The sequence below is a fragment of the Somniosus microcephalus genome, unplaced genomic scaffold (genome assembly GCF_052327205.1).
Source record: "Somniosus microcephalus isolate GS21.2 unplaced genomic scaffold, FLI_Smic_1.0 unresolved_chr1, whole genome shotgun sequence".
In the NCBI taxonomy this organism is placed as follows: Eukaryota; Metazoa; Chordata; class Chondrichthyes; order Squaliformes; family Somniosidae; genus Somniosus; species Somniosus microcephalus.
The window spans coordinates 38,988,637-39,014,022 of record NW_028225179.1 but is presented as its reverse complement, the minus strand read 5'-3'; the positions used below and the strand labels follow the sequence as shown (position 1 = coordinate 39,014,022).

Genomic DNA, 25,386 nt, shown 5'->3' with positions numbered 1-25,386 from the left:
GATCAGATACAGCGTTAAATCTCATTGCTCTAATGCATGTGTGTGAATATGACATTAAATGTGTTTCAATACATAAGAAATAGGAGCAGGAGTAGGCCATACGGCCCCTCGGGCCTGCTCTGCCATTCAATAGGGTCATGGCTGATCTGAATGTAGACTCGCGTCCACTTCCCTGCCCTCTCCCCGTAACCCCTAATTCCCTTATCTGCTAGGAAAATGTCTATCTCCATTTTAAATTTATTTAATGTTGCAGCTTCCACAGCTCTCTGGGATAGCAAATTCCATAGATTTACTACCCTCTGAGTGAAGAAGTTTCTCCTCATCTCAGTTTTGAAAGGGCAGCAACTTATTCTAAGATTATGCCCCCTAGTCCTAGTCGCACCCATCAGTGGAAACATCCTCACCGCATCCACCCGATCAAGTCCCCTCACAATCTTATATGTTTCGATAAGATCGCCTCTCATTCTTCTGAACTCCAATGAGTAGAGTCCCAACCTACTCAACCTTTCCTCATACATCAACCTCCTCATCTCTGGAATCAACCGAGTGAACCTTCTCTGAACCGCCTCGAGAGCAAGTATATCTTTTCTTAAATATGGAAACCAAAACTGCACGCAGTATTCCAGGTGTGGCCTCACCAATACCCTGTGTAACTGCAGCAAGACTTCCCTGTTTTTTACTCCATCCCCCTTGCAATAAAAGCCAAGATTTCATTGGCCTTCCTGATCACCTGCTGCACCTGCATACTAACTTTTTGTGTTTCATGCACCAGGACCCCCAGATCCCTTTGTACTGTAGCACTTTGCAGTTTCTCTCCATTTAGATAATAACTTGCTCTTTGATTTTTTCGGCCAAAGTGCATAACCTCACAGTTTCCAACATTATGTTGCATCTGCCAAATCTCTGCCAACTCACTTAGCCTGTCTACGTCCTTTTGTAGGTTTTTTATGCCCTCCTCACTCAATGCTTTCCCTCCCATCTTTGTATCGTCGGCAAACTTGGATATGTTGCACTCGGTCCCTTCCTCCAAATCGTTAATATAGATTGTAAAGAGTTGGGGTCCCAGCACTGACCCCTGCGGAACACCACTAGTTACTGATTGCGAGCCGGAGAACGAACCATTTATACCAACTCTTTGTTTTCTGTTAGATAGCAAATCTTCCACCCATGCCAGTATATTACCCCCAACCCCGTGATTTTTTTATCTTGATCAGTAATCTTTTGTGTGGAACCTTGTCAAGTGCCTTTTGGAAGTCCAAATACACTACATCCACTGGTTCCGCTTTATCCACCCTGTATGTTACATCCTCAAAGAATTCGAGCAAATTGCTCAAACATGACTTCCGCTTCGTAAAACCATGCTGACTCTGTCCTATTAAATTATGTTTATGCAAATGCTCTGTTACTGTTTCCTTAATAACGGACTCCAACATTTTGCCAACCACAGATGTTAGGCTAACTGGTCTATAGTTTCCAGCTTTTTGTCTACTTCCCTTCTTAAATAAGGGTGTTACATTAGCAGTTTTCTAATCTGCTGGGGCCTTTCCTGAGTCCAGGGAGATCTGGAAAATAATCACCGATACATCCACAATCCCTACCGCCACTTCTCTCAAGACCCTAGGATGTAGGCCATCAGGTCCGGGGGATTTATCCGCCTTAAGTCCCATTATTTTACTGAGTACTATCTCCTTAGTGATTTTAATCGTGTTTAGCTCCTCCCCCCCCCCCCATTGCCCCCTGTTTGTCCAGTGTTGGGATATTTTTAGTGTCCTCTACTGTAAAGACTGATACAAAATACAGTAGGGGGATTTAAAGCAGATTCGGAGCCAATGGTTTCTAAGGTGATCTTACCTGTGGCTCGTTAGTTCAGTATTTCTGTTTCCAAATGGTAGAAACAACCTTTAATAAAGTCCCCTTTACCGCATGTCCTGCCGAGCTCCCAGATTGACAATGTGGAAAATATGGAGCAGGCTTCTGGAAACAAACGGACTTACACATTGACCTCACAGTTTCAGCACTTCTGGGACGGAATTCCTGCTTTAAAGAATAAAATTGCCGTTTTATTGCGATGTACTGAACACAAGCTGTTTTTCTGGCAGTTATTATTTGAAGATTTGTGGAATGTCTCCAGGCCGAGGAAAGTGGTTCTATTAAAATGTTGGGGCGCGTCCAGAATTTGGACCCGGTACCTCTTGCATTTTAATTGATGTGAATTCCCAAAATGATAACCACACCCCTAGACCAAAGAACCACTAACCTTGCACTGATTGTTTAATCTCGGCAATGAGAATTTCACATACATAAAGCAGATATTTTAGATCAGAGACAGCGTTAAATCTCAATGCATGAATGTGTGAATATGACATTAAATGTGTTTCAATACAGTAGGGGGATTTAAAGCAGATTCTGTGCCAATGGTTTCTAAGGTGATCTTACCTGTGGCTCGTTATTTCACTCTCCCCTTCCTCCCACACGCTGACGGTTTTTAAACCTTGTTTTATTTCTGCTTCTCTGGGCCAGAGCATTCCACAGTCCCACAAGCCTTTTTACAAATACCCTTTCACTGCTTGACTTCTCTGTTTATTAGTTATGAAGCACCTTGAGGTGCAATGGTGGCGTTTCTGACGTCAAATTAAAAGGCGGCGATTTGGAAACACGTTGGGGTCACAGTTTCTTTTGCACAGAATTGAACCGGAATCTTTCAAGATGGACTATTGTATTTGCTGCATCACAATAAAACATATCTTGTTATAAAGGCTGGCTCATTAGCTCCCCAGTGTCAGAGGAAGGATGGTCTGATCTCCTCATTTATTTCATGTAAGACACAAACACAGGGTAATCATTCAGAATCACCTCACAGATTGACACAGATATAAACAAAGCGGTAGATACAGATAGCAATGAGACACATGGCGAAACGGACAAGAGTTCTGTACACAATTAAACTCTACAGAGATACCGACAGTGTGAGAGATCATTACAGGATCCTGCAACGATGCCTCGGTCAATAGCAACAGTTAGGAGCTGCATTTCAGATGCAGCCTATTACCATCTCGTCTAGCTTCTAATCTCTTTTACTTCTTTTGGTTCTTTTATTCTTTTGTCCGATCGCAGCCCTGCCTTCGATCTAGTTCCTTTTCTCTCCAGTTTTGAAGAAGGGTCAAACCCGAAACGTCAACTCAAATTTCTCTCCACGGATGTTGCCTGACCTGCTGAGTTTTTCCAGCATTTTCTGTTGTTATTTCGGATTTCCAACATCTGCAGTATTTTGCTATCATCCCCATGAGTTTGTTTGCTGTTCCCCAGCTCCCAGAGTGAGTGTGACCGCGACAGCAGCAACATTCAGGCCGCCTGTCCGGCCCCGCTCTCTCCAAGCGCCCTCTGCTGGTGGAAAGCAGCAATTGCAACCTCAGAGAGCGTAAACTGCCCATCGCTGCGTAACAAGATATCATTGAAGCAGAGGAGCGCAGAGGTTTACATCTGTAGCGTGTAGGTAATATGACCGACTCATTGTTTTGGAACAGCTGAACCTGAATCGTTCTCTGGCAGATGTTGCAGATTTACGTATGAAAAGTGCCCTCGAGGTACAATCGACAAATTTGGAGATGACGTGCAGTGGGACAAGTTAAAGGATCAGCACAGTTAATGCCGAGAACAAATTAAACAATAGCTCAAGCTGATGAATCTTACACTGGTGAAAATCATCAGCGGAAATTTAGAGGAAGCGACATTGAGAAGGGCTGTACTGCGATTCTAACACTTCTCCAAGCACATTCCGGGCAAATCATTGACAGTAAAAAGACGGTTTGGAATGGAAAAGGAACTGCGGGCACGCGTGACAGAGCATTGGTATTGGGAATGCAAAACTGCTGTCTCCAATACTCTGCTTACCTGAATCAGTCAAAATGCAATGGACAATACATGACAAACCTATTTGAATATACATTTGATAATCAGTTGATTCGGTCTGTATTCCAGACAGAGTGACACTTCAGTGAATGGGTATGAATCTCGCTTGAGGGATTGTAGATTGAAATTTGCGAAAGGTCCCGCGTGAGCCCCTTTTTAACGTTGGCGTCGTACTTCTGCTCCCACATGACACAGATCAGCCACAGCCTCTGCTCACTGCCCGCCGGCTGCAGAAACATTGTCTCCAGATTACAAACTGATTCTAGGTCGGAGATCAATATTCAGGGTAGAGCCTAAACACAGCGGGTGGGATCAAATAATAAAGCATTTATTTTAGACCAGAGGCAGCGATAAATGTCCTATATTGCTCACATGCATCAATTTGTGAATCTGACATTAAATGGGTTGAAATACAGTGCGGGGATTTAAATTAGATTCGGGGCCAATAGTTTCCAAGTTGATCTTTCCTGTGTCTCTCTTGCCTCTCTGCCCCCTTCCTCCCACAGGCTGCCGGTTTTTAAACCTTGTTTTAAATCTGCTGCTTGCTGGGCCAGTGCATTCCACAGTCTCACAGCCCTTTCTACAAATACCCTTTCAGTGCTTGACTTCTCTGTTTATTAGTTATGAATCACCTTGAGGTGCAATGGTGGCGTTTGTGACGTCAGATTAAAAGGCAGGCTATTGGAAACACGTTGGAGTCACAGTTTCTTTTGCACAGAATTGAAACTGAAACTTTTGAGATGGAATATTGTATTTGCTGCATCACAGTAAACAATATCGTGTTATAACTGTTGGCTTATTTGTTCCCCAGTGTCAGAGGAAGAGTTGTCTGATCCCCCCATTTATTTCATATAAGACACAAACATAGGGTAATCATTCAGAATCACCTCACAGATTGACACTGAGATAAATTAAGCGGGAGATACAGAGAGCAATGGGACATATGGCGGAATGGACAAGAGAGCTGGAGAAATAAGAAACGGCCTGAGAGTCCAGAAGACAGTGACCGGAAGCTGATAGACATCAGTGTGTGGGGGCGAGAAATTATGCCAGCATTCGGTCCCGTGGCTTAGCTGGTCAAAGCGTCTGTCTAGTTAACGGGAAGATTCTGGGTTCGATTCCCAACTGGGCCTATATTTAAAGAATCTCCAGGGGTGAGTTTCTTCTCGTGTGAAAAAGCTACAATTCCTTTAAATGTAACTGTGCCTGCATCAGTTCCCATTTTGGATGAAGGCTCCAGTGGCTGACGAGGCCTGCGTTGAATTTCACCGCTTCTGTATTTCTGGCGGTGCTGATTTTGGTCTCTTCACCAAAAATCCATGGTTCCTTAGCAGTGCCATGCGATACTTTGCAGAGCTCCAGTTGTTGATGTGTGGTGCCGTGCTCGTATAGTGATTAATAATCTGCATTCTGGCCGCAGCAACCTCGGCTCCAAACCGAAACATAACGCAGACTTTTCTTCCTTCCACAATCAATAGCTCTCCTTTACTTTCCCCCTTCAATTTCATTATAATTTTCCTGCGGTATTTCCTTAATCTAACATTCACTTTCAGCCACTTAAACTGCGAAGTGTGCTCTGCTATCACCACTCTTCCTGGGCCACATGTCCCATACGCCCCAATCTGAGTTGGTGCTTTCAAACCAGTCGATACATTTCGACCTGCGGGACCTCCCGACAGTCAAGCTCTGCGAAAGCAGAGCCGGCCTTCGGAACCAATGCAGCCCGATTCAGAAAATTCCTTGGGAAATGAAGCTTCAAACTTTTCAAACAATTCGTTTTATTGACATAATAATACAAGTTTTACAGAGAGATACTTGGACAACCTCAGTGGTGCAACTCAGAACTCAGAATGTTCAATTCTTCTGCTTCGGGAGAGGGAGAGATGAATTATGAGTTGGTGTCCTCCTTGTTTTTTTTCTGGTCAGTCTTCCAGATCTCCACTCCGTTTTCCTGTCTCCTGGCCTGTCTCCTGGAATGTGTTCTGCTTTTCACTTTAGAATGGCTGCTCTTGTAACATTGCTGCTGACAGAAACATGCCTTCCAGTGACTTTCCATTCTCTCTCTCCCATGGTTTCACAGACTGATGCTACCGGACAGCAGCGAGTGTATGGGAAGGTACCTCAGAGACTGTCGAGGCCTCCTTATTGGGAGCTTCCAGACAATCTGCTGATAACTTTTGGAATTCGGTCAGCAAACCTTCTTGATGTAAGTGATCCAGTTGTCTCGGCAATCCTTTAGTTTCCTTAAAACCGGCATTGAAAATTCCAAAATCCTCCAAGAGGGAGCAGATGGAAGAAAATAAATTATTTGAAGTAGTTAATTATCATAATTAGAGAGCCCACTGCGAGCAGGGCTCGAACCTGCGCGGGGAAACCCCAGTGGATTTCAAGTCCAACGCCTTAACCACTCGGCCATCGCAGCCGCGAAAATGTCGGCTCCAAGATACTAAATCTTCAAATCGCTGACCCTGTTTATTGTTGGCGATGACGGTTTCGTGATATATAATTTGCTGCAAATTCAGCAAGTCCAGAAGAATCGCAGCGATCATTACAATAAAAGAAAACTTCCGATATTTAACGGTATGTATGATGTTGAGAACAGTATGGAATATTCTGCAGGGTAATGAAAATAAACAGCAGAAACATTGTGTTCTGCTCCCACATGACACAGATCAGCCACAGCCTCTGCTCCCTGCCCGCCGGCTGCAGAAACCTTGTCTCCAGATTACAAACTGATTCTAGGTCGGAGATAAATATTCAGGGTAGAGCCTAAACGCAGCGGGTGGGATCAAATAATAAAGCAGTTATTTTAGACCAGAGACAGCGATAAATGTCCTATATTGCTCGCATGCATCAATTTGTGAATCTGACATTAAATGGGTTTAAATACAGTGGGGGGATTTAAAGTAGATTCGGGGTCAATAGTTTCCAAGTTGATCTTTCCTGTGTCTCTCTTGCCTCTCTGCCCCCTTCCTCCCACAGGCTGCCGGTTTTTAAACCTTGTTTTAAATCTGCTGCTTGATGGACCAGTGCATTCCACAGTCTCACAACCCTTTCTACAAATATCCTTTCAGTGCTTCACTTCTCTGCTTATTAGTTATGAATCACCTTGAGATGCAATGGTGGCGATTGTGACGTCAGATTAAAAGGCAGGCTATTGGAAACACGTTGGAGTCACAGTTTCTTTTGCACAGAATTGAAACTGAAACTTTTAAGCTGGAATATTGTATTTGCTGCATCACAGTAAACAATATCGTGGTATAACTGTTGGCTTATTTGTTCCCCAGTGTCAGAGGAAGAGTTGTCTGATCCCCCCATTTATTTCATACTAGCTGGGGAGCCCGGCGTTGCCGGGGCTGTTTTGGGGCAGGCGGTTTAAATCGAGTGCCAGGCTTTGGGGCCCTGTCTGTGTCCCTTTGTGAATCTGGTGCTGGGCAACATTTTAAATCGAGTGGCAGGCTTTAGGGCCCTGTGTGTGTCCCTGTCTGTCTACCTTTTAAAAGCTTGCAAAATGAAAGTGAAACTACTTATGGCTTTGGGGCCCTGTCTGTGTCCCTTTGTGAATCTGGTGCTGGGCAACATTTTAAATCGAGTGGCAGGCTTAGGGCCCTGTCTGTGTCCCTGTATGTCTACCTTTTAAAAGGTTGAAAAATGAAAGTGAAAGTACTTATAAAACGTTTTTGGTAAATCTTATGTTACTTTTAAAAGAGATACTAACTTTGAAAGTCGTTATAGCTGGAAGCTGAAGTCATTTGAGCTGGAAGCTTAGTGAAAGAATGGCTGCCACATCCCCGAGATGAAAACGAATAGTCCCGCCCACACACACACCGATTGGCCAACCATCAGGGGACCGTACTGTAGGATTGGTCAATCGTGACGGAACAGGATTGGTGGAACCTTGATGTCAGTCAATCAATGCTAGCAGATAATGAGTTTAATTTTGAAGGTTTTTTGCTGAAGGTTTTTTGCATAAGGCGCGAACACTTTTCCTCCGACTGAAAAGTAAATACGCTTAAAACCGTCTCTGAAGCGTAAGCTTTCTTTGGAGGTAACGCGCGCGTAGGTACGCCCTGTAACTTTCGAGCGCATAGCCCGACAGACGCACAGGCGATGACAGAATGACAGACAGAATGACAGACAGAATGACAGACAGAAGTACCGATTTATATATATAGATAAGACACAAACATAGGGTAATCATTCAGAATCACCTCACAGATTGACACTGAGATAAATTAAGCGGGAGATACAGAGAGCAATGGGACATATGGCGGAATGGACAAGAGAGCTGGAGAAATAAGAAACGGCCTGAGAGTCCAAAGACAGTGACCGGAAGCTGATAGACATCAGTGAGTGGGGGCGAGAAATTGTGCCAGCATTCGATCCCATGGCTTAGCTGGTCAAAGCGTCTGTCTAGTAAACAGGAAATCCTGGGTTCGATTCCCAGCGGGGCCTATTTTTATAGAATCTCCAGGGGTGAGTTTCTTCTCGTGTGAAAAGGCTACAATTCTTTTAAATGTAACTGTGCCTGCACCAGTTCCCATTCTGGATGAAGGCTCCAGTGGCTGCGAGGCCTCCGTTGAATTTCACCGCTTCTGTATTTCTGGCGGTGCTGATTTTGGACTCTTCATCAAAAATCCATGTTTCCTAAGCAGTGCCATGCGATACTTTGCAGAGCTCCAGTTGTTGATGTGTGGTGCCGTGCTCGTATAGTGATTAATAATCTGCATTCTGGCCGCAGCAACTTCGGCTCCAAACCGAAACATAACGCAGACTTTTCTTCCTTCCACAATCAATAGCTCTCCTTTACTTTCCCCCTTCAATTTCATTATAATTTTCCTGCGGTATTTCCTTAATCTAACATTCACTTTCAGCCACTTAAACTGCTAAGTGTGCTCTGCTACCACCACTCTTCCTGGGCCACATGTCCCATACGCCCCAATCTGAGTTGGTGCTTTGAAACCAGTCGATACATTTAGAACTGCGAGACCTCCCGACAGTCAAGCTCTGCAAAAGCAGAGCCGGCCTTCGGAACCAATGCAGCCCGATTCAGAAAATTCCTTGGGAAATGAAGCTTCAAACTTTTCAAACAAATCGTTTTATTGACATAATAATACAAGTTTTACAGAGAGAGACTTGTATAACCTCAGTGGTGCAACTCAAAACTCAGAATGTTCAATTCTTCTGCTTCGGGAGAGGGAGAGATGAATTATGAGTTGGTGTCCTCCTTGTTTTTTTTCTGGTCAGTCTTCCAGATCTCCACTCCGTTTGCCTGTCTCCTGGACTGTCTCCTGGAATGTGTTCTGCTTTTCACTTTAGAATGGCTGCTCTTGTACCATTGCTGCTGACAGAAACAAGCCTTCCAGTGACTTTCCATTCTCTCTCTCCCACGGTTAAACAGACTGATGCTACCGGACAGCAGCGAGTGTATGGGAAGGTACCTCAGAGACTGTCGAGGCCTCCTTATCTGGAGCTTCCAGACAATCTGCAGATAACTTTTGGAATTCGGTCAGCAAACCTTCTTGAAGTAAGTGATCCAGTTGTCTCGGCAATCCTTTAGTTTCCTTAAAACCGGCATTGAAAATTCCAAAATCCTCCAAGAGGGAGCAGATTGAAGAAAATAAATTATTTGAAGTAGTTAATTATCATAATGAGATAGCCCGCTGCGAGCAGGGCTCGAACCTGCGCGGGGAAACCCCATTGGATTTCAAGCCCAAAGCCTTAACCACTCGGCCATCGCTGCCGCGAAAATATCGACTCCAAGATAGTAAGTTCTCAAATCGCTGACCCTGTTTATTGTTGGCGATGACGGTTTCGTGATATTTAATTTGCTGCAAATTCAGCAAGTCCAGAAGAATCGCAGCGATCATTACAAGAAAAGAAAACTTCCGATATTTAACGGTATGTAAGATGTTGAGAACAGTATGGAATATTCTGCAGGGTAATGAAAATAAACAGCAGAAACATTGTGTTCTGCTCCCACATGACACAGATCAGCCACAGCCTCTGCTCCCTGCCCGCCGGCTGCAGAAACCTTGTCTCCAGATTACAAACTGATTCTAGGTCGGAGATAAATATTCAGGGTAGAGCCTAAACGCAGCGGGTGGGATCAAATAATAAAGCAGTTATTTTAGACCAGAGACAGCGATAAATGTCCTATATTGCTCACATGCATCAATTTGTGAATCTGACATTAAATGGGTTTAAATACAGTGGGGGGATTTAAAGTAGATTCGGGGTCAATAGTTTCCAAGTTGATCTTTCCTGTGTCTCTCTTGCCTCTCTGCCCCCTTCCTCCCACAGGCTGCCGGTTTTTAAACCTTGTTTTAAATCTGCTGCTTGCTGGACCAGTGCATTCCACAGTCTCACAACCCTTTCTACAAATACCCTTTCAGTGCTTGATTTCTCTGCTTATTAGTTATGAATCACCTTGAGGTGCAATGGTGGCGATTGTAACGTCAGATTAAAAGGCAGGCTATTGGAAACACGTTGGAGTCACAGTTTCTTTTGCACAGAATTGAAACTGAAACTTTTAAGCTGGAATATTGTATTTGCTGCATCACAGTAAACAATATCGTGGTATAACTGTTGGCTTATTTGCTCCCCAGTGTCAGAGGAAGAGTTGTCTGATCCCCCCATTTATTTCATACTAGCTGGGGAGCCCGGCGTTGCCGGGGCTGTTTTGGGGCAGGCGGTTTAAATCGAGTGCCAGGCTTTGGGGCCCTGTCTGTGTCCCTTTGTGAATCTGGTGCTGGGCAACATATTAAATCGAGTGGCAGGCTTTAGGGCCCTGTGTGTGTCCCTGTCTGTCTACCTTTTGAAAGCTTGCAAAATGAAAGTGAAACTACTTATGGCTTTGGGGCCCTGTCTGTGTCCCTTTGTGAATCTGGTGCTGGGCAACATTTTAAATCGAGTGGCAGGCTTAGGGCCCTGTCTGTGTCCCTGTATGTCTACCTTTTAAAAGGTTGAAAAATGAAAGTGAAAGTACTTATAAAACGTTTTTGGTAAATCTTATGTTACTTTTAAAAGAGATACTAACTTTGAAAGTCGTTATAGCTGGAAGCTGAAGTCATTTGAGCTGGAAGCTTAGTGAAAGAATGGCTGCCACATCCCCGAGATGAAAACGAATAGTCCCGCCCACACACACACCGATTGGCCAACCATCAGGGGACCGTACTGTAGGATTGGTCAATCGTGACGGAACAGGATTGGTGGAACCTTGATGTCAGTCAATCAATGCTAGCAGATAATGAGTTTAATTTTGAAGGTTTTTTGCTGAAGGTTTTTTGCATAAGGCGCGAACACTTTTCCTCCGACTGAAAAGTAAATACGCTTAAAACCGTCTCTGAAGCGTAAGCTTTCTTTGGAGGTAACGCGCGCGTAGGTACGCCCTGTAACTTTCGAGCGCATAGCCCGACAGACGCACAGGCGATGACAGAATGACAGACAGAATGACAGACAGAATGACAGACAGAAGTACCGATTTAGATATATAGATAAGACACAAACATAGGGTAATCATTCAGAATCACCTCACAGATTGACACTGAGATAAATTAAGCGGGAGATACAGAGAGCAATGGGACATATGGCGGAATGGACAAGAGAGCTGGAGAAATAAGAAACGGCCTGAGAGTCCAGAAGACAGTGACCAGAAGCTGATAGACATCAGTGAGTGGGGGCGAGAAATTGTGCCAGCATTCGGTCCCGTGGCTTAGCTGGTCAAAGCGTCTGTCTAGTAAACAGGAGATCCTGGGTTCGATTCCCAGCGGGGCCTATTTTTATAGAATCTCCAGGGGTGAGTTTCTTCTCGTGTGAAAAGGCTACAATTCTTTTAAATGTAACTGTGCCTGCACCAGTTCCCATTCTGGATGAAGGCTCCAGTGGCGGCGAGGCCTCCGTTGAATTTCACCGCTTCTGTATTTCTGGCGGTGCTGATTTTGGACTCTTCATCAAAAATCCATGTTTCCTAAGCAGTGCCATGCGATACTTTGCAGAGCTCCAGTTGTTGATGTGTGGTGCCGTGCTCGTATAGTGATTAATCATCTGCATTCTGGCCGAAGCAACTTCGGCTCCAAACCGAAACATAACGCAGACTTTTCTTCCTTCCACAATCAATAGCTCTCCTTTACTTTCCCCCTTCAATTTCATTATAATTTTCCTGCGGTATTTCCTTAATCTAACATTCACTTTCAGCCACTTAAACTGCTAAGTGTGCTCTGCTACCACCACTCTTCCTGGGCCACATGTCCCATTCGCCCCAATCTGAGTTGGTGCTTTGAAACCAGTCGATACATTTAGACCTGCGAGACCTCCCGACAGTCAAGCTCTGCGAAAGCAGAGCCGGCCTTCGGAACCAATGCAGCCCGATTCAGAAAATTCCTTGGGAAATGAAGCTTCAAACTTTTCAAACAAATTGTTTTATTGACATAATAATACAAGTTTTACAGAGAGAGACTTGTACAACCTCAGCTGTGCAACTCAAAACTCAGAATGTTCAATTCTTCTGCTTCGGGAGAGGGAGAGATGAATTATGAGTTGGTGTCCTCCTTGTTTTTTTTCTGGTCAGTCTTCCAGATCTCCACTCCGTTTGTCTGTCTCCTGGACTGTCTCCTGGAATGTGTTCTGCTTTTCACTTTAGAATGGCTGCTCTTGTACCATTGCTGCTGACAGAAACAAGCCTTCCAGTGACTTTCCATTCTCTCTCTCCCACGGTTACACAGACTGATGCTACCGGACAGCAGCGAGTGTATGGGAAGGTACCTCAGAGACTGTCGAGGCCTCCTTATCTGGAGCTTCCAGACAATCTGCAGATAACTTTTGGAATTCGGTCAGCAAACCTTCTTGAAGTAAGTGATCCAGTTGTCTCGGCAATCCTTTAGTTTCCTTAAAACCGGCATTGAAAATTCCAAAATCCTCCAAGAGGGAGCAGATTGAAGAAAATAAATTATTTGAAGTAGTTAATTATCATAATGAGATAGCCCGCTGCGAGCAGGGCTCGAACCTGCGCGGGGAAACCCCATTGGATTTCAAGTCCAACGCCTTAACCACTCGGCCATCGCAGCCGCGAAAATGTCGGCTCCAAGATACTAAGTTCTCAAATCGCTGACCCTGTTTATTGTTGGCGATGACGGTTTCGTGATATTTAATTTGCTGCAAATTCAGCAAGTCCAGAAGAATCGCAGCGATCATTACAAGAAAAGAAAACTTCCGATATTTAACGGTATGTAAGATGTTGAGAACAGTATGGAATATTCTGCAGGGTAATGAAAATAAACAGCAGAAACATTGTGTTCTGCTCCCACATGACACAGATCAGCCACAGCCTCTGCTCCCTGCCCGCCGGCTGCAGAAACCTTGTCTCCAGATTACAAACTGATTCTAGGTCGGAGATAAATATTCAGGGTAGAGCCTAAACGCAGCGGGTGGGATCAAATAATAAAGCAGTTATTTTAGACCAGAGACAGCGATAAATGTCCTATATTGCTCACATGCATCAATTTGTGAATCTGACATTAAATGGGTTTAAATACAGTGGGGGGATTTAAAGTAGATTCGGGGTCAATAGTTTCCAAGTTGATCTTTCCTGTGTCTCTCTTGCCTCTCTGCCCCCTTCCTCCCACAGGCTGCCGGTTTTTAAACCTTGTTTTAAATCTGCTGCTTGCTGGACCAGTGCATTCCACAGTCTCACAACCCTTTCTACAAATACCCTTTCAGTGCTTGACTTCTCTGCTTATTAGTTATGAATCACCTTGAGGTGCAATGGTGGCGATTGTGACGTCAGATTAAAAGGCAGGCTATTGGAAACACGTTGGAGTCACAGTTTCTTTTGCACAGAATTGAAACTGAAACTTCTAAGCTGGAATATTGTATTTGCTGCATCACAGTAAACAATATCGTGGTATAACTGTTGGCTTATTTGTTCCCCAGTGTCAGAGGAAGAGTTGTCTGATCCCCCCATTTATTTCATACTAGCTGGGGAGCCCGGCGTTGCCGGGGCTGTTTTGGGGCAGGCGGTTTAAATCGAGTGCCAGGCTTTGGGGCCCTGTCTGTGTCCCTTTGTGAATCTGGTGCTGGGCAACATTTTAAATCGAGTGGCAGGCTTTAGGGCCCTGTGTGTGTCCCTGTCTGTCTACCTTTTAAAAGCTTGCAAAATGAAAGTGAAACTACTTATGGCTTTGGGGCCCTGTCTGTATCCCTTTGTGAATCTGGTGCTGGGCAACATTTTAAATCGAGTGGCAGGCTTAGGGCCCTGTCTGTGTCCCTGTATGTCTACCTTTTAAAAGGTTGAAAAATGAAAGTGAAAGTACTTATAAAACGTTTTTGGTAAATCTTATGTTACTTTTAAAAGAGATACTAACTTTGAAAGTCGTTATAGCTGGAAGCTGAAGTCATTTGAGCTGGAAGCTTAGTGAAAGAATGGCTGCCACATCCCCGAGATGAAAACGAATAGTCCCGCCAACCATCAGGGGACCGTACTGTAGGATTGGTCAATCGTGACGGAACAGGATTGGTGGAACCTTGATGTCAGTCAATCAATGCTAGCAGATAATGAGTTTAATTTTGAAGGTTTTTTGCTGAAGGTTTTTTGCATAAGGCGCGAACACTTTTCGTCCGACTGAAAAGTAAATACGCTTAAAACCGTCTCTGAAGCGTAAGCTTTCTTTGGAGGTAACGCGCGCGTAGGTACGCCCTGTAACTTTCGAGCGCATAGCCCGACAGACGCACAGGCGATGACAGAATGACAGACAGAATGACAGACAGAATGACAGACAGAAGTACCGATTTAGATATATAGATAAGACACAAACATAGGGTAATCATTCAGAATCACCTCACAGATTGACACTGAGATAAATTAAGCGGGAGATACAGAGAGCAATGGGACATATGGCGGAATGGACAAGAGAGCTGGAGAAATAAGAAACGGCCTGAGAGTCCAGAAGACAGTGACCGGAAGCTGATAGACATCAGTGAGTGGGGGCGAGAAATTGTGCCAGCATTCGGTCCCGTGGCTTAGCTGGTCAAAGCGTCTGTCTAGTAAACAGGAGATCCTGGGTTCGATTCCCAGCGGGGCCTATTTTTATAGAATCTCCAGGGGTGAGTTTCTTCTCGTGTGAAAAGGCTACAATTCTTTTAAATGTAACTGTGCCTGCACCAGTTCCCATTCTGGATGAAGGCTCCAGTGGCGGCGAGGCCTCCGTTGAATTTCACCGCTTCTGTATTTCTGGCGGTGCTGATTTTGGACTCTTCATCAAAAATCCATGTTTCCTAAGCAGTGCCATGCGATACTTTGCAGAGCTCCAGTTGTTGATGTGTGGTGCCGTGCTCGTATAGTGATTAATCATCTGCATTCTGGCCGCAGCAACTTCGGCTCCAAACCGAAACATAACGCAGACTTTTCCTCCTTCCACAATCAATAGCTCTCCTTTACTTTCCCCCTTCAATTTCATTATAATTTTCCTGCGGTATTTCCTTAATCTAACATTCAATTTCAGCCACTTAAACTGCTAAGTGTGCTCTGCTACCACCACTCTTCCTGGGCCACATGTCCCATACGCCCCAATCTGAGTTGGTGCTTTGAAACCAGTCGATACATTTAGACCTGCGAGACCTCCCGACAGTCAAGCTCTGCGAAAGCAGAGCCGGCCTTCGGAACCAATGCAGCCGGATTCAGAAAATTCCTTGGGAAATGAAGCTTCAAACTTTTCAAACAAATCGTTTTATTGACATAATAATACAAGTTTTACAGAGAGAGACTTGTACAACCTCAGTGGTGCAACTCAAAACTCAGAATGTTCAATTCTTCTGCTTCGGGAGAGGGAGAGATGAATTATGAGTTGGTGTCCTCCTTGTTTTTTTTCTGGTCAGTCTTCCAGATCTCCACTCCGTTTGTCTGTCTCCTGGACTGTCTCCTGGAATGTGTTCTGCTTTTCACTTTAGAATGGCTGCTCTTGTACCATTGCTGCTGACAGAAACAAGCCTTCCAGTGACTTTCCATTCTCTCTCTCCCACGGTTACACAGACTGATGCTACCGGACAGCAGCGAGTGTATGGGAAGGTACCTCAGAGACTGTCGAGGCCTCCTTATCTGGAGCTTCCAGACAATCTGCAGATAACTTTTGGAATTCGGTCAGCAAACCTTCTTGAAGTAAGTGATCCAGTTGTCTCGGCAATCCTTTAGTTTCCTTAAAACCGGCATTGAAAATTCCAAAATCCTCCAAGAGGGAGCAGATTGAAGAAAATAAATTATTTGAAGTAGTTAATTATCATAATGAGATAACCCGCTGCGAGCAGGGCTCGAACCTGCGCGGGGAAACCCCATTGGATTTCAAGTCCAACGCCTTAACCACTCGGCCATCGCAGCCGCGAAAATATCGGCTCCAAGATACTAAGTTCTCAAATCGCTGACCCTGTTTATTGTTGGCGATGACGGTTTCGTGATATTTAATTTGCTGCAAATTCAGCAAGTCCAGAAGAATCGCAGCGATCATTACAATAAAAGAAAACTTCCGATATTTAACGGTATGTAAGATGTTGAGAACAGTATGGAATATTCTGCAGGGTAATGAAAATAAACAGCAGAAACATTGTGTTCTGCTCCCACATGACACAGATCAGCCACAGCCTCTGCTCCCTGCCCGCCGGCTGCAGAAACCTTGTCTCCAGATTACAAACTGATTCTAGGTCGGAGATAAATATTCAGGTTAGAGCCTAAACGCAGCGGGTGGGATCAAATAATAAAGCAGTTATTTTAGACCAGAGACAGCGATAAATGTCCTATATTGCTCACATGCATCAATTTGTGAATCTGACATTAAATGGGTTTAAATACAGTGGGGGGATTTAAAGTAGATTCGGGGTCAATAGTTTCCAAGTTGATCTTTCCTGTGTCTCTCTTGCCTCTCTGCCCCCTTCCTCCCACAGGCTGCCGGTTTTTAAACCTTGTTTTAAATCTGCTGCTTGCTGGACCAGCGCATTCCACAGTCTCACAACCCTTTCTACAAATACCCTTTCAGTGCTTGACTTCTCTGCTTATTAGTTATGAATCACCTTGAGGTGCAATGGTGGCGATTGTGACGTCAGATTAAAAGGCAGGCTATTGGAAACACGTTGGAGTCACAGTTTCTTTTGCACAGAATTGAAACTGAAACTTCTAAGCTGGAATATTGTATTTGCTGCATCACAGTAAACAATATCGTGGTATAACTGTTGGCTTATTTGTTCCCCAGTGTCAGAGGAAGAGTTGTCTGATCCCCCCATTTATTTCATACTAGCTGGGGAGCCCGGCGTTGCCGGGGCTGTTTTGGGGCAGGCGGTTTAAATCGAGTGCCAGGCTTTGGGGCCCTGTCTGTGTCCCTTTGTGAATCTGGTGCTGGGCAACATTTTAAATCGAGTGGCAGGCTTTAGGGCCCTGTGTGTGTCCCTGTCTGTCTACCTTTTAAAAGCTTGCAAAATGAAAGTGAAACTACTTATGGCTTTGGGGCCCTGTCTGTATCCCTTTGTGAATCTGGTGCTGGGCAACATTTTAAATCGAGTGGCAGGCTTAGGGCCCTGTCTGTGTCCCTGTATGTCTCCCTTTTAAAAGGTTGAAAAATGAAAGTGAAAGTACTTATAAAACGTTTTTGGTAAATCTTATGTTACTTTTAAAAGAGATACTAACTTTGAAAGTCGTTATAGCTGGAAGCTGAAGTCATTTGAGCTGGAAGCTTAGTGAAAGAATGGCTGCCACATCCCCGAGATGAAAACGAATAGTCCCGCCCACACACACACCGATTGGCCAACCATCAGGGGACCGTACTGTAGGATTGGTCAATCGTGACGGAACAGGATAATGAGTTTAATTTTGAAGGTTTTTTGCTGAAGGTTTTTTGCATAAGGCGCGAACACTTTTCGTCCGACTGAAAAGTAAATATGCTTAAAACCGTCTCTGAAGCGTAAGCTTTCTTTGGAGGTAACGCGCGCGTAGGTACGCCCTGTAACTTTCGAGCGCATAGCCCGACAGACGCACAGGCGATGACAGAATGACAGACAGAATGACAGACAGAAGTACCGATTTATATATATAGATAAGACACAAACATAGGGTAATCATTCAGAATCACCTCACAGATTGACACTGAGGTAAATTAAGCGGGAGATACAGAGAGCAATGGGACATATGGCGGAATGGACAAGAGAGCTGGAGAAATAAGAAACGGCCTGAGAGTCCAGAAGACAGTGACCGGAAGCTGATAGACATCAGTGAGTGGGGGCGAGAAATTGCGCCAGCATTCGGTCCCGTGGCTTAGCTGGTCAAAGCGTCTGTCTAGTAAACAGGAGATCCTGGGTTCGATTCCCAGCGGGGCCTATTTTTATAGAATCTCCAGGGGTGAGTTTCTTCTCGTGTGAAAAGGCTACAATTCTTTTAAATGTAACTGTGCCTGCACCAGTTCCCATTCTGGATGAAGGCTCCAGTGGCTGCGAGGCCTCCGTTGAATTTCACCGCTTCTGTATTTCTGGCGGTGCTGATTTTGGACTCTTCATCAAAAATCCATGTTTCCTAAGCAGTGCCATGCGATACTTTGCAGAGCTCCAGTTGTTGATGTGTGGTGCCGTGCTCGTATAGTGATTAATAATCTGCATTCTGGCCGCAGCAACTTCGGCTCCAAACCGAAACATAACGCAGACTTTTCTTCCTTCCACAATCAATAGCTCTCCTTTACTTTCCCCCTTCAATTTCATTATAATTTTCCTGCGGTATTTCCTTAATCTAACATTCACTTTCAGCCACTTAAACTGCTAAGTGTGCTCTGCTACCACCACTCTTCCTGGGCCACATGTCCCATACGCCCCAATCTGAGTTGGTGCTTTGAAACCAGTCGATACATTTAGACCTGCGAGACCTCCCGACAGTCAAGCTCTGCGAAAGCAGAGCCGGCCTTCGGAACCAATGCAGCCCGATTCAGAAAATTCCTTGGGAAATGAAGCTTCAAACTTTTCAAACAAATCGTTTTATTGACATAATAATACAAGTTTTACAGACAGAGACTTGTACAACCTCAGTGGTGCAACTCAAAACTCAGAATGTTCAATTCTTCTGCTTCGGGAGAGGGAGAGATGAATTATGAGTTGGTGTCCTCCTTGTTTTTTTTTCTGATCTGTCTTCCAGATCTCCACTCCGTTTGTTTGTCTCCTGGACTGTCTCCTGGAATGTGTTCTGCTTTTCACTTTAGAATGGCTGCTCTTGTACCATTGCTGCTGACAGAAACAAGCCTTCCAGTGACTTTCCATTCTCTCTCTCCCACGGTTACACAGACTGATGCTACCGGACAGCAGCGAGTGTATGGGAAGGTACCTCAGAGACTGTCGAGGCCTCCTTATCTGGAGCTTCCAGACAATCTGCAGATAACTTTTGGAATTCGGTCAGCAAACCTTCTTGAAGTAAGTGATCCAGTTGTCTCGGCAATCCTTTAGTTTCCTTAAAACCGGCATTGAAAATTCCAAAATCCTCCAAGAGGGAGCAGATTGAAGAAAATAAATTATTTGAAGTAGTTAATTATCATAATGAGATAGCCCGCTGCGAGCAGGGCTCGAACCTGCGCGGGGAAACCCCATTGGATTTCAAATCCAACGCCTTAACCACTCGACCATCGCAGCCGCGAAAATGTCGGCTCCAAGATCCTAAATTCTCAAATCGCTGACCCTGTTTATTGTTGGCGATGACGGTTTCGTGATATTTAATTTGCTGCAAATTCAGCAAGTCCAGAAGAATCGCAGCGATCATTACAATAAAAGAAAACTTCCGATATTTAACGGTATGTAAGGTGTTGAGAACAGTATGGAATATTCTGCAGGGTAATGAAAATAAACAGCAGAAACATTGTGTTCTGCTCCCACATGACACAGATCAGCCACAGCCTCTGCTCCCTGCCCGCCGGCTGCAGAAACCTTGTCTCCAGATTACAAACTGATTCTAGGTCGGAGATAAATATTCAGGGTAGAGCCTAAACGCAGCGGGTGGGATCAAATAATAAAGCAGTTATTTTAGACCAGAGACAGCGATAAATGTCCTATATTGCTCACATGCATCAATTTGTGAATCTGACATTAAATGGGTTTAAATACAGTGGGGGGATTTAAAGTAGATTCGGGGTCAATAGTTTCCAAGTTGATGTTTCCTGTGTCTCTCTTGCCTCTCTGCCTCCCTTCCTCCCACAGGCTGCCGGTTTTTAAACCTTGTTTTAAATCTGCTGCTTGCTGGACCAGTGCATTCCACAGTCTCACAACCCTTTCTACAAATACCCTTTCAGTCCTTGACTTCTCTGCTTATTAGTTATGAATCACCTTGAGGTGCAATGGTGGCGATTCTGACGTCAGATTAAAAGGCAGGCTATTGGAAACACGTTGGAGTCACAGTTTCTTTTGCACAGAATTGAAACTGAAACTTTTAAGCTGGAATATTGTATTTGCTACATCACAGTAAACAATATCGTGGTATAACTGTTGGCTTATTTGTTCCCCAGTGTCAGAGGAAGAGTTGTCTGATCCCCCCATTTATTTCATACTAGCTGGGGAGCCCGGCGTTGCCGGGGCTGTTTTGGGGCAGGCGGTTTAAATCGAGTGCCAGGCTTTGGGGCCCTGTCTCTGTCCCTTTGTGAATCTGGTGCTGGGCAACATTTTAAATCGAGTGGCAGGCTTTAGGGCCCTGTGTGTGTCCCTGTCTGTCTACCTTTTAAAAGCTTGCAAAATGAAAGTGAAACTACTTATGGCTTTGGGGCCCTGTCTGTGTCCCTTTGTGAATCTGGTGCTGGGCAACATTTTAAATCGAGTGGCAGGCTTAGGGCCCTGTCTGTGTCCCTGTATGTCTACCTTTTAAAAGGTTGAAAAATGAAAGTGAAAGTACTTATAAAACGTTTTTGGTAAATCTTATGTTACTTTTAAAAGAGATACTAACTTTGAAAGTCGTTATAGCTGGAAGCCGAAGTCATTTGAGCTGGAAGCTTAGTGAAAGAATGGCTGCCACATCCCCGAGATGAAAATGAATAGTCCCGCCCACACACACACCGATTGGCCAACCATCAGGGGACCGTACTGTAGGATTGGTCAATCGTGACCGAACAGGATTGGTGGAACCTTGATGTCAGTCAATCAATGCTAGCAGATAATGAGTTTAATTTTGAAGGTTTTTTGCTGAAGGTTTTTTGCATAAGGCGCGAACACTTTTCGTCCGACTGAAAAGTAAATACGCTTAAAACCGTCTCTGAAGCGTAAGCTTTCTTTGGAGGTAACGCGCGCGTAGGTACGCCCTGTAACTTTCGAGCGCATAGCCCGACAGATGCACAGGCGATGACAGAATGACAGACAGAATGACAGACAGAAGTACCGATTTATATATATAGATAAGACACAAAAATAGGGTAATCATTCAGAATCACCTCACAGATTGACACTGAGATAAATTAAGCGGGAGATACAGAGAGCAATGGGACATATGGCGGAATGGACAAGAGAGCTGGAGAAATAAGAAACGGCCTGAGAGTCCAGAAGACAGTGACCGGAAGCTGATAGACATCAGTGAGTGGGGGCGAGAAATTGCGCCAGCATTCGGTCCCGTGGCTTAGCTGGTCAAAGCGTCTGTCTAGTAAACAGGAGATCCTGGGTTCGATTCCCAGCGGGGCCTATTTTTATAGAATCTCCAGGGGTGAGTTTCTTCTCGTGTGAAAAGGCTACAATTCTTTTAAATGTAACTGTGCCTGCACCAGTTCCCATTCTGGTTAAAGGTTCCAGTGGCTGCGAGGCCTCCGTTGAATTTCACCGCTTCTGTATTTCTGGCGGTGCTGATTTTGGACTCTTCATCAAAAATCCATGTTTCCTAAGCAGTGCCATGCGATACTTTGCAGAGCTCCAGTTGTTGATGTGTGGTGCCGTGCTCGTATAGTGATTAATAATCTGCATTCTGGCCGCAGCAACTTCGGCTCCAAACCGAAACATAACGCAGACTTTTCTTCCTTCCACAATCAATAGCTCTCCTTTACTTTCCCCCTTCAATTTCATTATAATTTTCCTGCGGTATTTCCTTAATCTAACATTCACTTTCAGCCACTTAAACTGCTAAGTGTGCTCTGCTGCCACCACTCTTCCTGGGCCACATGTCCCATACGCCCCAATCTGAGTTGGTGCTTTGAAACCAGTCGATACATTTAGAGCTGCGAGACCTCCCGACAGTCAAGCTCTGCGAAAGCAGAGCCGGCCTTCGGAACCAATGCAGCCCGATTCAGAAAATTCCTTGGGAAATGAAGCTTCAAACTTTTCAAACAAATCGTTTTATTGACATAATAATACAAGTTTTACAGAGAGAGACTTGTACAACCTCAGTGGTGCAACTCAAAACTCAGAATGTTCAATTCTTCTGCTTCGGGAGAGGGAGAGATGAATTATGAGTTGGTGTCCTCCTTGTTTTTTTTCTGGTCAGTCTTCCAGATCTCCACTCCGTTTGTCTGTCTCCTGGACTGTCTCCTGGAATGTGTTCTGCTTTTCACTTTAGAATGGCGGCTCTTGTACCATTGCTGCTGACAGAAACAAGCCTTCCAGTGACTTTCCATTCTCTCTCTCCCACGGTTACACAGACTGATGCTACCGGACAGCAGCGAGTGTATGGGAAGGTACCTCAGAGACTGTCGAGGCCTCCTTATCTGGAGCTTCCAGACAATCTGCAGATAACTTTTGGAATTCGGTCAGCAAACCTTCTTGAAGTAAGTGATCCAGTTGTCTCGGCAATCCTTTAGTTTCCTTAAAACCGGCATTGAAAATTCCAAAATCCTCCAAGAGGGAGCAGATTGAAGAAAATAAATTATTTGAAGTAGTTAATTATCATAATGAGATAGCCCGCTGCAAGCAGGGCTCGAACCTGCGCGAGGAAACCCCATTGGATTTCCAGTCCAACGCCTTAACCACTTGGCCATCGCAGCCGCAAAAATATCGGCTCCAAGATACTAAGTTCTCAAATCGCTGACCCTGTTTATTGTTGGCGATGACGGTTTCGTGATATTTAATTTGCTGCAAATTCAGCTAGTCCAGAAGAATCGCAGCGATCATTACAATAAAAGAAAACTTCCGATATTTAACGGTATGTAAGATGTTGAGAACAGTATGGAATATTCTGCAGAGTAATGAAAATAAACAGCAGAAACATTGTGTTCTGCTCCCACATGAAACAGATCAGCCACAGCCTCTGCTCCCTGCCCGCCGGCTGCAGAAACCTTGTCTCCAGATTACAAACTGATTCTAGGTCGGAGATAAATATTCAGGGTAGAGCCTAAACGCAGCGGGTGGGATCAAATAATAAAGCAGTTATTTTAGACCAGAGACAGCGATAAATGTCCTATATTGCTCACATGCATCAATTTGTGAATCTGACATTAAATGGGTTTAAATACAGTGGGGGGATTTAAAGTAGATTCGGGGTCAATAGTTTCCAAGTTGATCTTTCCTGTGTCTCTCTTGCCTCTCTGCCCCCTTCCTCCCACAGGCTGCCGGTTTTTAAACCTTGTTTTAAATCTGCTGCTTGCTGGACCAGTGCATTCCACAGTCTCACAACCCTTTCTACAAATACCCTTTCAGTGCTTGACTTCTCTGCTTATTAGTTATGAATCACCTTGAGGTGCAATGGTGGCGATTGTGACGTCAGATTAAAAGGCAGGCTATTGGAAACACGTTGGAGTCACAGTTTCTTTTGCACAGAATTGAAACTGAAACTTTTAAGCTGGAATATTGTATTTGCTGCATCACAGTAAACAATATCGTGGTATAACTGTTGGCTTATTTGTTCCCCAGTGTCAGAGGAAGAGTTGTCTGATCCCCCCATTTATTTCATACTAGCTGGGGAGCCCGGCGTTGCCGGGGCTGTTTTGGGGCAGGCGGTTTAAATCGAGTGCCAGGCTTTGGGGCCCTGTCTGTGTCCCTTTGTGAATCTGGTGCTGGGCAACATTTTAAATCGAGTGGCAGGCTTTAGGGCCCTGTGTGTGTCCCTGTCTGTCTACCTTTTAAAAGCTTGCAAAATGAAAGTGAAACTACTTTTGGCTTTGGGGCCCTGTCTGTGTCCCTTTGTGAATCTGGTGCTGGGCAACATTTTAAATCGAGTGGCAGGCTTAGGGCCCTGTCTGTGTCCCTGTATGTCTACCTTTTAAAAGGTTGAAAAATGAAAGTGAAAGTACTTATAAAACGTTTTTGGTAAATCTTATGTTACTTTTAAAAGAGATACTAACTTTGAAAGTCGTTATAGCTGGAAGCTGAAGTCATTTGAGCTGGAAGCTTAGTGAAAGAATGGCTGCCACATCCCCGAGATGAAAACGAATAGTCCCGCCCACACACACACCGATTGGCCAACCATCAGGGGACCGTACTGTAGGATTGGTCAATCGTGACGGAACAGGATTGGTGGAACCTTGATGTCAGTCAATCAATGCTAGCAGATAATGAGTTTAATTTTGAAGGTTTTTTGCTGAAGGTTTTTTGCATAAGGCGCGAACACTTTTCGTCCGACTGAAAAGTAAATACGCTTAAAACCGTCTCTGAAGCGTAAGCTTTCTTTGGAGGTAACGCGTGCGTAGGTACGCCCTGTAACTTTCGAGCGCATAGCCCGACAGACGCACAGGCGATGACAGAATGACAGACAGAATGACAGACAGAATGACAGACAGAAGTACCGATTTATATATACAGATAAGACACAAACATAGGGTAATCATTCAGAATCACCTCACAGATTGACACTGAGATAAATTAAGCGGGAGATACAGAGAGCAATGGGACATATGGCGGAATGGACAAGAGAGCTGGAGAAATAAGAGACGGCCTGAGAGTCCAGAAGACAGTGACCGGAAGCTGATAGACATCAGTGAGTGGGGGCGAGAAATTGTGCCAGCTTTCGGTCCCGTGGCTTAGCTGGTCAAAGCGTCTGTCTCGTAAAGAGGAGATCCTGGGTTCGATTCCCAGCGGGGCCTATTTTTATAGAATCTCCAGGGGTGAGTTTCTTCTCGTGTGAAAAGGCTACAATTCTTTTAAATGTAACTGTGCCTGCACCAGTTCCCATTCTGGATGAAGGCTCCAGTGGCGGCGAGGCCTCCGTTGAATTTCACCGCTTCTGTATTTCTGGCGGTGCTGATTTTGGACTCTTCATCAAAAATCCATGTTTCCTAAGCAGTGCCATGCGATACTTTGCAGAGCTCCAGTTGTTGATGTGTGGTGCCGTGCTCGTATAGTGATTAATAATCTGCATTCTGGCCGCAGCAACTTCGGCTCCAAACCGAAACATAACGCAGACTTTTCTTCCTTCCACAATCAATAGCTCTCCTTTACTTTCCCCCTTCAATTTCATTATAATTTTCCTGCGGTATTTCCTTAATCTAACATTCACTTTCAGCCACTTAAACTGCTAAGTGTGCTCTGCTACCACCACTCTTCCTGGGCCACATGTCCCATACGCCCCAATCTGAG

General features: G+C 44.7%; 11 non-coding genes across 11 annotated transcripts; 5 read left to right on the top strand and 6 right to left on the bottom strand.

Annotated features, from left to right (window-relative positions):
• Positions 1–6,249: 6,249 nt before the first annotated feature.
• trnas-uga (transfer RNA serine (anticodon UGA)) lies at positions 6,250–6,331 on the bottom strand. Its single transcript has one exon. It is a non-coding gene; the product is annotated as a tRNA-Ser (tRNA).
• A 3,239-nt stretch (positions 6,332–9,570) lies between these two features.
• trnas-uga (transfer RNA serine (anticodon UGA)) lies at positions 9,571–9,652 on the bottom strand. Its single transcript has one exon. It is a non-coding gene; the product is annotated as a tRNA-Ser (tRNA).
• Positions 9,653–11,612: 1,960 nt separating this feature from the next.
• Positions 11,613–11,686, top strand: trnat-agu (transfer RNA threonine (anticodon AGU)). Its single transcript has one exon. It is a non-coding gene; the product is annotated as a tRNA-Thr (tRNA).
• A 1,206-nt stretch (positions 11,687–12,892) lies between these two features.
• Positions 12,893–12,974, bottom strand: trnas-uga (transfer RNA serine (anticodon UGA)). The gene has a single exon. It is a non-coding gene; the product is annotated as a tRNA-Ser (tRNA).
• Positions 12,975–14,914: 1,940 nt separating this feature from the next.
• trnat-agu (transfer RNA threonine (anticodon AGU)) lies at positions 14,915–14,988 on the top strand. Its single transcript has one exon. It is a non-coding gene; the product is annotated as a tRNA-Thr (tRNA).
• Positions 14,989–16,194: 1,206 nt separating this feature from the next.
• Positions 16,195–16,276, bottom strand: trnas-uga (transfer RNA serine (anticodon UGA)). Its single transcript has one exon. It is a non-coding gene; the product is annotated as a tRNA-Ser (tRNA).
• A 1,909-nt stretch (positions 16,277–18,185) lies between these two features.
• On the top strand, positions 18,186–18,259 carry trnat-agu (transfer RNA threonine (anticodon AGU)). The gene has a single exon. It is a non-coding gene; the product is annotated as a tRNA-Thr (tRNA).
• Positions 18,260–19,466: 1,207 nt separating this feature from the next.
• Positions 19,467–19,548, bottom strand: trnas-uga (transfer RNA serine (anticodon UGA)). Its single transcript has one exon. It is a non-coding gene; the product is annotated as a tRNA-Ser (tRNA).
• Positions 19,549–21,497: 1,949 nt separating this feature from the next.
• trnat-agu (transfer RNA threonine (anticodon AGU)) lies at positions 21,498–21,571 on the top strand. The gene has a single exon. It is a non-coding gene; the product is annotated as a tRNA-Thr (tRNA).
• A 1,206-nt stretch (positions 21,572–22,777) lies between these two features.
• trnas-gga (transfer RNA serine (anticodon GGA)) lies at positions 22,778–22,859 on the bottom strand. The gene has a single exon. It is a non-coding gene; the product is annotated as a tRNA-Ser (tRNA).
• A 1,960-nt stretch (positions 22,860–24,819) lies between these two features.
• Positions 24,820–24,893, top strand: trnat-cgu (transfer RNA threonine (anticodon CGU)). Its single transcript has one exon. It is a non-coding gene; the product is annotated as a tRNA-Thr (tRNA).
• Positions 24,894–25,386: the final 493 nt, after the last annotated feature.